The following is a 14,155-nucleotide window of genomic DNA, read 5'->3' as shown; positions in this document are numbered from 1 at the left end:
GGTGCAACAGGCACCCCCGCCTCGTACCTTACGAGATTATCTGCAACCGGCGGGAGTGAGTATGCCCTCATGCATGATTTTTCCTGAAAACACAGGACAAATGGACATCAAGCCAGGAGTTATCCAGCTCCTTCCCAAATTCCATGGACTTGAATCTGAAAGTCCATATTTACATTTGAAAGAGTTCGATGAGATAATAGCTACATTATGTTTTCCTAATGTATCCGAGGATACAGAGTGAAACTCTTTCCTTTTTCCTTAAAAGAGAAAGCTAAGACGTGGTTACATTCATCGCGTCCTAGATCCATTGGCACATGGAAGGACAGCAGAGGGAATTCATAAAAAAAATTCTTCCCACATCATAAAACAATTACCCTCAGAAAAGCAATCATGAACTTTGCCCAAAAGGAAGATGAAACATTCTTTCAATGTTGGGAAAGGTTCAAAGATTTGGTCAATTCATGCCCACAACACGGGTTTGAAACGTGGCGCATTACAAATTTTTTCTATGATGGACTGACATCTTCCATGCGCCAAATGGTCGAGACAATGTGTAATGGAGAGTTCATTAATAAAGATGTCGACGAGGTATGGGACTACCTCGACAGTTTGGCTGAAAAACACAATCTTGGGACTATTACCCAAAGTCGAACACCACGTCTAGGCCGACTCAATTAAAGGAAAAAGGTGGATTATATCTCTTGAAAGAAGAGGATGATCTCAAGTGTAAAGTGACTACGCTCATAAGGAAAGTTGAGGCCATGGAAGGAAAGAAAGATAAGGTCAATGAAATTGTTTGCGGCATCTGTGATTGCAACATTCACACAATTGAAAACTGTCCTACAATACCCGCCTTTCGAGGAGTGTTGAATGAACAAGCCAATGCCGTAAATAATTATCAAAGACCTTTAACTGGACCTAACTCCAACACATACAATTCTGGCTGGAAAAATCATCCAAACTTCAATTGGAGAAATGGACAAACGGCGACTCCTCCAGGTTTCTTCAATCAAAATCCAAATCAAGTGAAACCTCAAGAGGAACCGGTTCAAAATCCCATACAAGAGCCGGCTCAGGCAATGCGTGGAATTACAGATTTTATGCAAAAGATAGATTCTCGTATGACGGTTATAGAAAAGGGGATGCTTCTTGCACAACCTCTCCCCAATCCTAAACCGCATACGAGAATAATGATCCCAGCTCTTCAAATCAGATGGGGCATGCTAAATCCATCACCACTCTTAGGAGTGGGAAGATCATTGATAAAACTCTTCCGGTTAGGCCCGAAAAGCCCCAAGAACCAAAAGAGGACAACAATGATGGATCCAGTGATGCCCCACAAAAAGTAGAACCGGAACTTCTAGAGAAGTCAGTTGCTCCATTCCCCCAACGGTTGGTTTCACCAAAACCTCTCTCTAACTCTCAGGATATACTAGAGGTGTTGAAACAAGTGAAAGTCAACATTCCTCTACTTGATGTCGTTAAACAGATACCTTCATATGCCAAATTCCTGAAAGACTTATGCACGACCAAAAGACGGAAAATTATTCAAAAGAAAATCTTCTTGACTGAGAAAGTGAGTGACATCCTGAAGCAAGACGTGCCGCAGAAATTCAAGGATCCCGGTAGCCCAACCATATCATGTGTAATCGGGAACCATCGAATTGATCATGCACTTCTTGACTTAGGAGCGAGCGTCAATTTGATTCCCTACTCGGTATACAAACAGTTAGGTTTGGGTGAATTAAAACCCACCCTAACCACACTACAACTTGTTGATCGCTCTGTTCGTGTACCAAGAGGGATAATTGAGGATGTGTTGGTCCAAGTTGATAGATTTTACTACCCTGTAGACTTTATCATCCTGGACACCGAACCCATCAATAACATGAGCACTCAGATTCCCGTCATTCTTGGTCGCCCATTCCTTGCCACTTTAAATGCAATTATCAATTGCAGGAATGGTATCATGACTATGTCCTTTGGAAATATGACATTGGAGTTAAACATCTTTTTCAATAACGGCAGAAACTTAGAGGACGATGACGATTTCCACGACATTAACATGATTGACTCTTTCGTGGAAGATACGACACCTCTGACCTTATCCTCCGACCATCTAGAGACGTGCCTGGCTCACTCCCATGATTTTGATGATGACATGATTAGGGAGACGTGCGCCTTGCTTGATACTGCACCGGTACTTAAAGTTAACCGATGGAGGCCACAATTTGAAGAATTACCACAAACTGATATAGTGCCTCTACCGTCTAACCTCAAGCTGCCGAAGCTTGACCTAAAACCTTTGCCCTCTGATTTGAAATATGCATATTTGGGTCAAGATGAGACATACCCGGTGGTGATCTCTGCCCACCTGAAGAAAGAACAGGAGAGTATGCTTATATCTACTCTCATTGAGCATAAAGGAGCCCTGGGATGGACGATAGCGGACCTCAAAGGAATCGATCCCTCGATTTGTACTCACCACATATATCTTGAAGATAATGCAAAAACCGCTCGACAACCACAACGTAGACTAAATCCAAACATGAAGGAAGTGGTTAAAGCCGAGGTTCTTAAACTACTGGACGTGGGTATTATATACCCTATATCTGATAGTCAATGGGTGAGTCCAACTCAAGTGGTCCCTAAGAAGTCCGGAATCACCATCGTAGCCAATGCTAATAATGAACTCGTGCCAACTAGAGTCACTACTGGTTGGAGAATGTGCATTGACTACAGGAAGTTGAATACCGTCACAAGGAAAGACCACTTTCCTTTACCATTCATTGATCAGATCCTTGAAAGGTTAGCTGGTCATTCCTATTACAGTTTCCTTGACGGGTATTCGGGCTACAACCAGATAGAGATAGCCCCTGAAGACCAGGAAAAGACCACATTTACATGTCCCTACGGCACCTTTGCCTATCGAAGGATGCCATTCGGACTATGTAATGCCCCAGCCACCTTTCAGCGATGTATGCTTAGTATCTTTTCTGATATGGTGGGGCAATATCTAGAGGTCTTCATGGACGACTTCTCTGTTTACGGTCCATCTTTCAGCAAGTGCCTGGAAAGCCTTAAATGTGTGCTGAAAAGATGTGAAGAAAAGAACCTGGTACTTAATTGGGAGAAGTGCCATTTCATGGTTCAGAAAGGAATTGTCCTTGGACATATCATCTCGTCCAAAGGAATCGAGGTAGATAAGGCAAAAATCGATCTTATCTCTAACCTACCTCCACCCAAGAACATCAGAGACGTGCGATCCTTCTTAGGACACGCAGGATTTTACAGGCGATTCATAAAGGACTTTAGTCTCCTCTCTCGTCCATTATGTAATCTTCTTCAAAAGGATGTTCCGTACGAGTGGACTGAGCAATGCCAGGAAGCTTTCACCAAGCTTAAAGGCACACTAACCACTGCACCTATCATGCAGCCACCCGACTGGAACCTTCCTTTTGAGCTTATGTGCGACGCTTCTGATTATGCTCTTGGGGCGGTCCTAGGCCAGAGAAAAGACAAGAAGCCCTACGTCATTCACTACGCAAGTAGGACTCTAAATCCTGCCCAAGTGAACTACTCGACTACGGAAAAGGAACTCTTAGCCGTAGTGTTCGCCTTGGACAAATTTAGGTCCTACCTGATCGGATCCAAGATCATTATATATACAGATCATGCGGCACTGAAGTATCTTCTTTCTAAGAATAATTCTAAGCCCCGCTTGATAAGATGGATCCTTCTACTCCAAGAATTTGATTTGAAAATTAAAGATAAAAAGGGAGTAGAGAACGTAGTGGCTGATCACCTTTCTCGCCTTAATACCTCTGATTCCCTTGAGGCGACCCATATCAATGACATGTTCCCTGATGAACAACTGTTCAGAGTCTCCCATTCACCTTGGTTCCGATATTGCTAATTATCTTGCTACAGGTGCCATCCCGACACGTGGACTGCGAAGATAAGAAGAAATTTTTCACCGAGGTGTGCAACTTTTTCCGGATGATCCTTATTTATTTAAATATTGCCCGGACCAAATTCTAAGGAGATGTGTACTAGACGAGAGCATCCGAGCGTCATCTCCTTCTGTCACTCTCAGGCTGTGGTGGTCACTTTTCTGCTAAAAAGACCACGGCCAAGATTCTGCAGTGTGGCTTTTACTGGCCCACGATGTTTAGGGACACTCATGAGTTTTGCAAAGCTTGTGAGCGTTGTCAGAAATTGGGAGCATTGTCCCGTCGAAATATGATGCCTTTGAATCCCATTCTTATCATTGAAGCATTTGATTGCTGGGGCATCGATTTCATGGGACCATTCCCCCAATCGTTTGGAAATCTGTATATTTTGCTCGCCGTGAATTATGTCACTAAATGGGTCGAAGCGATTCCGTGTCGAAAGAATGACCATCGCACGGTCATTAAATTCCTAAAAGAAAACATTCTTTCTCGATTCGGAACGCCTCGAGCCATCATTAGTGATGGGGGCTCACACTTTTGTAATAGACCATTCGAGAGCTTAATGAAGAAATACGGTATCTCTCATAAGGTGAGCACCCCATACCATCCTCAGACAAGTGGACAAGCTGAGATTTTCAATAGGGAGATCAAACACATTTTGGAGAAAACGATCAACCCAGATCGTAAGGATTGGTCAATTCGATTGACCGATGCCTTATGGGCATACCGTACTACATTTAAAACTCCTATTGGAATGTCTCCCTTTAGACTTGTCTATGGGAAGGCTTGTCACTTGCCTGTGGAGCTGGAACATAGAACGTACTGGGCGATCAAAAATCTTAATTTCAATCTGGACAACGCTGGCTCGCTACGCAAACTTCAATTGAATGAATTGGAGGAAATCCGGAATGATGCGTACGATAATTCGAGAATTTACAAAGACAGGATGAAAGCATTTCATGACCAACACATTTCGCGAAAATCATTCACGCCTGGTCAGAAGGTCCTTTTGTACAATTCTCGATTACATCACTTTCCGGGTAAGCTTCGATCTCGTTGGACCGGTCCTTATATTGTTGTCACTGTTTTTCCGCATGGGGCCGTTGAGATAAGAGATCCCAACAATGGCAAGGAGTTTAAAGTCAATGGACATCGATTGAAACCATTTGTCGAGAAATTTGATTCAGAGGACATGTCCATGCCTCTGACTGATCCTGTTTACCAGGATTAATCTCCTAGTCTGATGGAGGTATAGGTAAGTTTCCTGTTTTCTTAGGACTAGGGTAGTTGCTTTATTTGTCTGGCTGAAGACGGTAAACTTAGCGCTCCTGGGAGGCAACCCAGCTCTTCATTTTATGTCATTTTTTCATTAGTCAGTTCAATGTTTGTGGGTAACATTACTGCAAACCCTCACGAGACTACAACTCGTCCACTAGGGGAAACCTAGGGGTTTAAAGGCTTGTTGCATACGCTAAATGCAATCGAGAGCACCTGCGAAAGTGGTATAGGTAGGATTGTATTTTTGTTATTTTATTTGTTGGTTTCTCTCTTGTGCTGACCGCTCTTACGTAGAAATCTTTGAAAAGCCTCTTGACTCTTTCATTCAGGTACTATCTTTCCATCACTCTTATTTTTCCGTTGTCTCATGTGCATTGCATGTCTATTTCTTTTTACATTGAGGACAATGTAGATTCTAGGTTGGGGGTGGGAGATTAGGTCACCTAATCAGCATTTTCTTGGTCTTGAACAAAAATTGTGAAAATTTTAAAAATTTTTCTGACATTTTGTGGAAGTCGAAGTGATTTTGACGGCCATCTAGGGCACTTAGAATTTCAAGATGCGTGATGTTGGTACTTTATGACTCTTGGATTCAGTTATCTATTAAATTTCACAGCTAAGTTTGAATTATTAATCCATTATTAGAATTTGTAAACATTGGTTGAGTCATGAATTCGCAGGACACATCTCGCTTGCATATTAAGGTTTCAGTTCGATATTAAAGGATTAACTTGGTAATCACTAAACATGAAAGGAACCAACTTGAAAAATTGAAAGGATTGGGCAAATGGTCTTTACCTTAGGTTCGCTCCCTATAGGTGTAGATTTAATTCCCCATGAATGATATGTGAAAAAGTTGGGTATACAGTCTTTACCTTAGGTTTGCTCCCTATAGGTGAGGATCGCCTCTTCTTGGCGTTACTTCTATAATGAAAAAAAAAATCAAAAAATCAAAAAAAAAATTATTAAAAGAATAAAAAGATAATGTGTAAGCCAAGAAGAGTTATCATGAATTCTCTCAGTTGTTACCATTGATATCCTTAAATATCAAGGTAAATCTTAATGTTGACAAGTCGAGATTAGATTATACATTCATGGATCTCAATGGTTAGAATTTTTCTAATTAATGGAATAATACTTTTAACTTCATTATGAAGTTTACAATGTACTTGAGTATAGGAGAAAGTAATCTACAACAGTCATGAATCTAAAAGTTCTCGTATCTGGATTACTCGCAAAATCACTCGAGTTTATAAATTGTTCGTAATTCTCAACTCATTTTTCGCATACTTTGCTCGGGACTAGCAAGATGCCTTGTTGGGGGTTGTGTTGAGGGTCAAATATTGCATATCGGACCCAGTTGTTGCATAGATTTACACGCATGATACCGTGTAATGGCCCGATTAATCGTGTTTGTAATGCGGGGTGTTGTACGAGCCTGGACCGAAAAAAGGTGCTTAAAGCATGGACTTAACGCTCTAATGACACCAAAGCATGGGATGGACCCCAGGAGATCAAGATCGACTGATTTGCACGCCAGGGATCCAAGAAAATCGAGGAATTGAAGTTCAAGTGGCCTGAAAAGTGTCCAGAATGCAAGATCATAGGGTTCCCACCATCTGATCAGTTCGAAACTTCATACGTGGCCTGAGGACCATAAATGAACCGTACACATAAAAATTCAGCTCCTGAATCACTGTGGAAGTGGCCCAATGAACAGATCAGCCACTAAAATAGTGATATGGGGCCCACCTGCTGTATGAATGCGCTTCATCTTCAGTCCCCACGGTTAAAATAAGATGAGTGAACGGATGGACGGATCAGATTGTGCACATACATCGCCTTGGAACCCGAACACGTGACGCGTGTATACGGGGTGGTGTAGCACAGGACGCGCACCAAAATTCGAAACCTCGGTCAGCAAGCGCTGACCGAGCTCTCCCTCTCCGACTCGACTTCTCTCCAGCGGAAGAAAACAGGGATCGCGGTTCGATCAAGTGGGCCGCCATCACGGTCCCAAAGACCAATCTAAACCGTCCATTAGATCATATTGGTCCACATTACCAATGCCTAGGTGGAATTTTTCTAGGAAGCAGCGGGTAGCGGATTTTGACCGTCGAAACTTAGGTTGAACGGTGATATGAAAAATCAGGTGGGCCGCTTCAGCGTCGATCCAAAACCGACCATATCCGACCGGTTTTTCGCGAAGAAAACATTGGACGGCATGGATTTACTAAATAGACAGGGAATGGAGGCCCGCCATCATCACAGCGTAAGAGTTACGCAGTCCCTGTTTACGCAGGGACGTGCGATCGCGTGTCCGGCCTTCCATGGGCCACCACCATTGATTGTATGGTCCATCTGGACCGTACACAGGCTTCAGGGGATGGGGATGACCCCAGCCAAGATTTCCTTTTGCTTCAATGCATGCCCACACAGGCAAATCTCATGTAAACATAAGAATAAACGGTACAGTTGAAAGCCTGATTGGTTGCACCAAACTAGAGTAGAAGCGGTCATGTCTGACTGGTTTTTCGTCCACAATCCAGTGGACGGACTGGATTCTTCACGCAACACTGATCGTGGGCCCCACCAACAACGCAGCTCGGTCCGCAATCTTTGCTTGCGCACGCTGCTGCGTAAGGAATTCCACCTACAGCAGAACATCAAACGAGGTCTCTAGGGCGCCGGGGGCTATAAGAAAGAAGGGAAAAAGAGCAAAGGGGAGGAGGATTGAACCGGAGGACAGGGGACGAAGCTAGAAGATTGGAGAGAGAGAGTGAAGTTATATTATTTCTTTCCTTCTTGCCCTTTTCTTTCTCTTTGTATTTTCCATTTGCTTTGGGGTTTAGGCCAATCATGTGTAGCTAAACCTCTTAGCTAGGGCTAAGAGGTGAAGCTTGTAGTGAAATGGGGGATTTTATTCATATGCCTTTAATTTGATTTCAATTCATGAACTGATGTTGATTTTATTTTAATTAAGGGAATGCTTTTGGTTTTGAATGGTCTGTTGTGACTGAAATTACAATGGGTCTGCAATGGCTTTGAGTATTTCTTTTTCCTTATTTTGATTGTGACGTCAAGAAGCCCTGTTGTTCGCCATCGTCTCCTGGGCATGGTTGGATGGCGGTACCCTTCTTAACCTACATAATCATTTGATTGGGGTAATTAGTTTAATTCTATTGTTTACTTTGTCTCCTGGGCATGGTTTGGTGATGGAATCCATTCTGATTCATATTCATTTCATCTCGTGAAGACTAAATCAAGTAAGCTCAGTTTGATTTCCATGATTCTTAATGCAGGCATAAGATCTCCCTGATCTCTACAAGTGGATCCTCTGAATCCCTAGTTTCCCTTCCTCTGAATTCCTTAAAGTTTTAGACAATTATTCCTTATATTCTATTTGGTTTAGATTTCATCTTAGCCTAGTTCTAGTTCTATCTAGTTTCAGATAACGTACAGGTATCAGTCCCTGTGGATTCGACCTCGGTCTTACCGAGTTTATTACTACATCACAACCCTGCACTTGGGGAGTGAACAATCTGATGGGTCTTACCCAACACAAACACATCTTGAAACAGCAGTGAGAATAATTTTTCAGTTTTTAATCATTTTTTTTATTTAAGTACAATGAAGGATTTATTTTAACAATTATCTTCTAATAGGAAAGAATATTATCGATAGCTGGCAGTGATCCTTCCAGTAAGCACAAGGATTTAGACCACGACCTAGTTTCACAGGTTTTTCATCAATTCTACTTACTTTACAAACATTGTCGTTGGTTTTTTTAATAATAATATACACACATCACTAAATTCAAAAATTATTATTTAGGTTTGTGGTCGTGATAGCAGAGGCCGGGTTAGGGGCATGGGTTTGGGTATTTCTAAGACTACTATGAAGGTTGCCACCCCCTACATCATAGAAGCTCGGTTGGAGAGGAATGCACGTATGTCCATTGAGGCTAAATTTGAAGCATCAATGACTCAAATGCAAGAATTTCGTACGATTGTTGAGCAACAATTTTCTGAACTTAAGCAACAAATTACTTATCAAAGCCAACTACTTCACCGCTCCCCTGATACAGCTGCATCTCAGGTGCTGCATTTGCCGCGATCAACTGATATAATTACTATTTTTAAAGATAAAAGTAGCATTATTATTTACATGAAACCATTATTTTATTTATAGGCCCACCGTCGATCTGGTGAGCCCTCAAGTATTAGAGAAGACTCTACAACAACTCCATCGATGAAACAAATTTGCCAATTGAGAGATATCCATGGTCGGACTGTTGCTAGTGGGCGGATGGTGTCAGATACTACAGGCATCCCTCCAGAATGCATCAGAGTTGTAATAGATGATATCAATGTTCGCACAGCAGAGTTGTTTAATGATGACAGGACATTTGAAGATATTCAATTGGGTGAAATTATTTTCTGGCCCAAGTTCCTGATGAGAATTTGAATATTCAGTAGTTTTGTTTTACTGTTTGAACTCTAGGATATTGTATGATGAAAACTTGATTATTCACTGAAATCCTTTTTTGATCAAGTTACCTGTTTTATTTATTTAATCTTTAGCATCCTTTTTATTAATTATGGCTTGTTGTCATTTGTCTTTTATTAACTAAGTCACTAAAGGATTTCAATTTCAAATGTAACTGAAGTATTGACAGAACGTTGTCTCTTGTTGCAGTACGAGATGTAACAAGAATATACATTGATTGTGTATTTGAATTTTTTTAAATGCACCAACCAGAAACGATTTGAGACGACGTTCAATGATACTTTATTAGATATGAAATTTATGACCTTTAGTTACTTGGTTAATTAAAAAGAACTACATAATGGCTTGATCCCAATCTGACTTTTTGGGTATGTAGGCAGCCGTTCGTAATGTACTAGAATATCGGTGCAGCCACAAATCTTTTTTCTCCTTTGAATTGTAACAGACTGTATCGGTTGCATTTTTCTCTGTCATACAGGTTGTGGCTATCAAAGATATAATATCACCTCCTTATAGGGAAACATTTAATGATGTGTACAGGTAAATTCATTTTTTCTTATTCCTTATATTGTTTCCCAGTTATATTTGTGTTGGTTTCAGAGTACAGGTAGCAATAGAAAGTGTTGGTCGATTGTGGCTTATGGACAAAGGGATGAGTAACCAACAATACGAATATAGGAGGCCTTCCCCAGGTATCCAAATATTTTTAGATATAATTATGTTGTTTTTAAATATATTAGATCAAAATTGATCTAGCAGACCCGGATGTGCGTCGGAGCTATCCGGATGTTAAGCGGGGGTCCCTGGAAGGTGAGAACCGCTGTTATGACCATGATGAATCTGTCCATTTTCTATGGACAGCATTGGAGTGGCCTGACCATTTGGACAGGCCATGTTTATTTATTAACTCGAAATTGATGGAGCAGACCCGGATGTGCGTCGGAGCTATCCGGATGTTGAGTGGGGGTTCTTAGAAGGTAGGAACCGCTGTTATGACCATGATGAAGCTGTCAATTTCCTATGGACAGCATTAGAGGGGCCTGGCCATTTGGACATGCCATATTTATGTATTTGATCGAAATTAATGGAGCAGACCCGAATGTGCGTCGGAGCTATTCGAAAGAGTGGGGTTACCTGGAAAGAGGGAACCGTTATTATGACCATGACGAAGCTGTCTATTTTTTATGAACAGCATTGGAAGGGCCTGGCCATTTGTGCCGGATGGCCGTGTTTATATCTGTATTTGCAGGGACCATACCCTTAACCTAAACCAAAACCTATGACCTAAAACCTTAACCTATAACCTAAACCTCAACCTTAACCTAAACCTAAACCTTAACCTATAACCTAAAACCTAAACCTAAACCTAAAACTTAAATGTATTCTCAAATTCCTAAACCTAAACCTACACTTAATCCTAATCTTAACTCCCTAACCTAAACCTATACCTAAACTTGAAAACCCAATCCCAAACCCGAACCTAAACCTTAACCTTAAACTATTCTCAATTCCCTAAACCCATATCTTATAACCTAAACCTAAACCTAAACTTAAACCTATACCTATACCTATAACCTTAACATAAACCTAAACCTTAACCTAAACCTATAACCTTAACCTAAAACCTAAACCTATAACCTAAACCTAAATCAAAACATATAACCAAAACCAAAACCTATATCCTAAACCTGAACGCATTCTCAAATCATATAACCCATAATCTAAACCTAAACCTAAACCGAAACCTAAACCTATAACCTATAACCTAAACCAAAACCTATAACCTAAACCAAAGCCAAAACCTATAGCCTAAACCCGAACCCATTCTCAAATCCAAAAACCTATAACCTAAACCGTTAACCTATAACCTAAATCAAAACCTATAACCTAAACCAAAACCATTACTTATAACCTAAACCCGAACCCATTCTCAAATTCCAAAACCTATAACCTAAACATAAACCTTAACCTAAACCTATAACCTATAACCTAAACCCGAACCCATTCTTAATCCTAAAACCTATAACCTAAACCTAAACCTTAACTGAAACCTATAACCTATAACATAAATCAAAACCTAAACCTAAACCTATAACCTATAACCTAAATCAAAACTTATTACATTTCCCTAAACCTTAACCTAAACCTATAACCTATAACCTAAATTAAAACCAAAACCAAACCTAAACCAAAACCTAAACCTATAACCTATAACCTAAACTTAAACCTAAAACCTAATGTATTCTCAAATCCATAAACCTAAACCTACACCTGATCCTAATCTAAACTCCCTAACCTAAACCTAAACTTAAACTTGATAACCCAAACCTAAACCTGATCCTGAACCCAAACCCGATTTCTTAAACCTAAACCTTAACCTATTCTCAATTCCCTAAACCTATTGCTTATAACCTAAACCGAAACCAAAACTTATACCTTAACCTAAACCTAAACCTAAACCTATAACCTATAACCTAAACATAAACCTAAAACCTAAATGTATTCTCAAATCCCTAAACTTAAACCTACACCTAATCTTAATCTCAACTCCCTAACCTAAACCGAAGCCTAAACTTGAAAACTCAAACCTAAACCCGATCCCGAACCCGATTCCTAAACTAAACCTTAACCTATTCTCAATTCCCTAAACCTATAGCTTATAACCTAAACTTAAACCTAAACCTAAACCTTAACCTAAACCTTGACGTTAACCTATAACCTATAACCTATAACATAAACCTAAACCTAAACCTAAACCTAAACCTGTAACCTATAACCTAAACCTAAACCTAAAACCTAAATGTATTCTCAAATTCTTAAACCTAAACCTAAACCTAAAACCTAAATGTATTCTCAAATTCTTAAACCTAAACCTAAACCTTAACCAAAACCTTAACCTAAACCTATAACCTATAGCCTTAACCTAAACATGGAACCTATAACCTAAACCTAAACCTAAAACCTAAATGTATTCTCAAATCCCTAAACCTAAACCAATACCTAATCCTAATCTCAACTCCCTAACTTAAACCTAAACCTAAACTTGAAAATCCAAACCTAAACCCGATCCCGAACCCGAACCCGATTTCCTAAACCTAAACCCTAACCCATTCTCAATTCCCTAAACCTATTGCTTATAACCTAAACCGAAACCTAAACCTATACCTAAACCTAAACCCATACCTAAACCTATAACCTAAACATAAACCTAAAACATAAATTTATTCTCAAATCCCTAAACCTAAACCTACACCTAATCCTAATCTAAACTCCCTAACCTAAACCTAAACCTAAACTTGATAACCCAAACCTAAACCCGATCCCAAACCCGAACCCGATTTCTTAAACCTAAACCTTAACCTATTCTCAATTCCTTAAACCTATTGCTTATAACTTAAATTCAAACCTACACCTATACCTAAACCTAAACCTATAACCTATAACTTAAACATAAACCTAAAACCTAAATGTATTCTCAAATCCCTAAACTTAAACCTACACCTAATCCTAATCTCAACTCCCTAACCTAAACCTAAACCTAAACTTGAAAACTCAAACCTAAACCCGATCGCGAACCCGATCCCGATTTTCTAAACCTAAACCTTAACCTACTCTCAATTCCCTAAACCTATAGCTTATAACCTAAACTTAAACCTAAACCTATAACCTATTGCATGAACCTAAACCTAAACCTAAACCTAAACTTGTAACCTATAACCTAAACCTAAACCTAAAACCTAAATGTATTCTCAAATCCTTAAACCTAAACCTAAACCTTAACCTAAACCTATAACATATAGCCTTAACCTAAACCTATAACTTATAACCTAAACATAAACCTAAAACCTAAATGTAGTCTCAAATCCCTAAACCTAAACCTACACCTAATCATAATATCAACTCCCTAACCTAAACCTAAACCTAAACTTGAAAACCAAAACCAAAACCCGATCTCGAACTCGAACCCGATTTTCTAAACCTAAACCTTAACCTATTCTCAATTCCCCAAACCAATTGCTTATAACCTAAATCGAAACCTAAACTTATACCTTAACCTAAACCTATAACCTATAACCTAAACATAAACCTAAAATCTAAATGTATTCTCAAATCCCTAAACCTAAACCTACACCTAATCCTAATCTCAACTCCCTAACCTAAACCTAAACCTAAACGTGAAAACTCAAACCTAAACCCGATCCCGAACCCGAACCCGACTTCCTAAACCTAAACCTTAACCTATTCTCAATTTCCTAAACCTATAGCTTATAACCTAAACTTAAACCTAAACCTTAACCTAAACTTATAACCTATAACATAAACCTAAACCTAAACCTAAACCTAAACCTATAACCTATAACCTAAACCTAAACCTAAAACCTAAATGTATTCTCAAATCCTTAAACCTGATCCTA

General features: G+C 39.8%; 1 non-coding gene across 1 annotated transcript; it reads right to left on the bottom strand.

Moving 5' to 3' along the window:
• Nucleotides 1–372: 372 nt before the first annotated feature.
• Nucleotides 373–479, bottom strand: LOC131232105 (small nucleolar RNA R71). Its single transcript, XR_009164708.1, has one exon. It is a non-coding gene; the product is annotated as a small nucleolar RNA R71 (small nucleolar RNA).
• Between the last annotated feature and the right edge of the window lie 13,676 nt (nt 480–14,155).

The sequence above is a fragment of the Magnolia sinica genome, chromosome 17 (assembly GCF_029962835.1).
Source record: "Magnolia sinica isolate HGM2019 chromosome 17, MsV1, whole genome shotgun sequence".
Classification (NCBI taxonomy): Eukaryota; Viridiplantae; Streptophyta; class Magnoliopsida; order Magnoliales; family Magnoliaceae; genus Magnolia; species Magnolia sinica.
The sequence above is the reverse complement of the archived record's forward strand: the minus strand, read 5'-3'. Positions and strand labels throughout refer to the sequence as shown.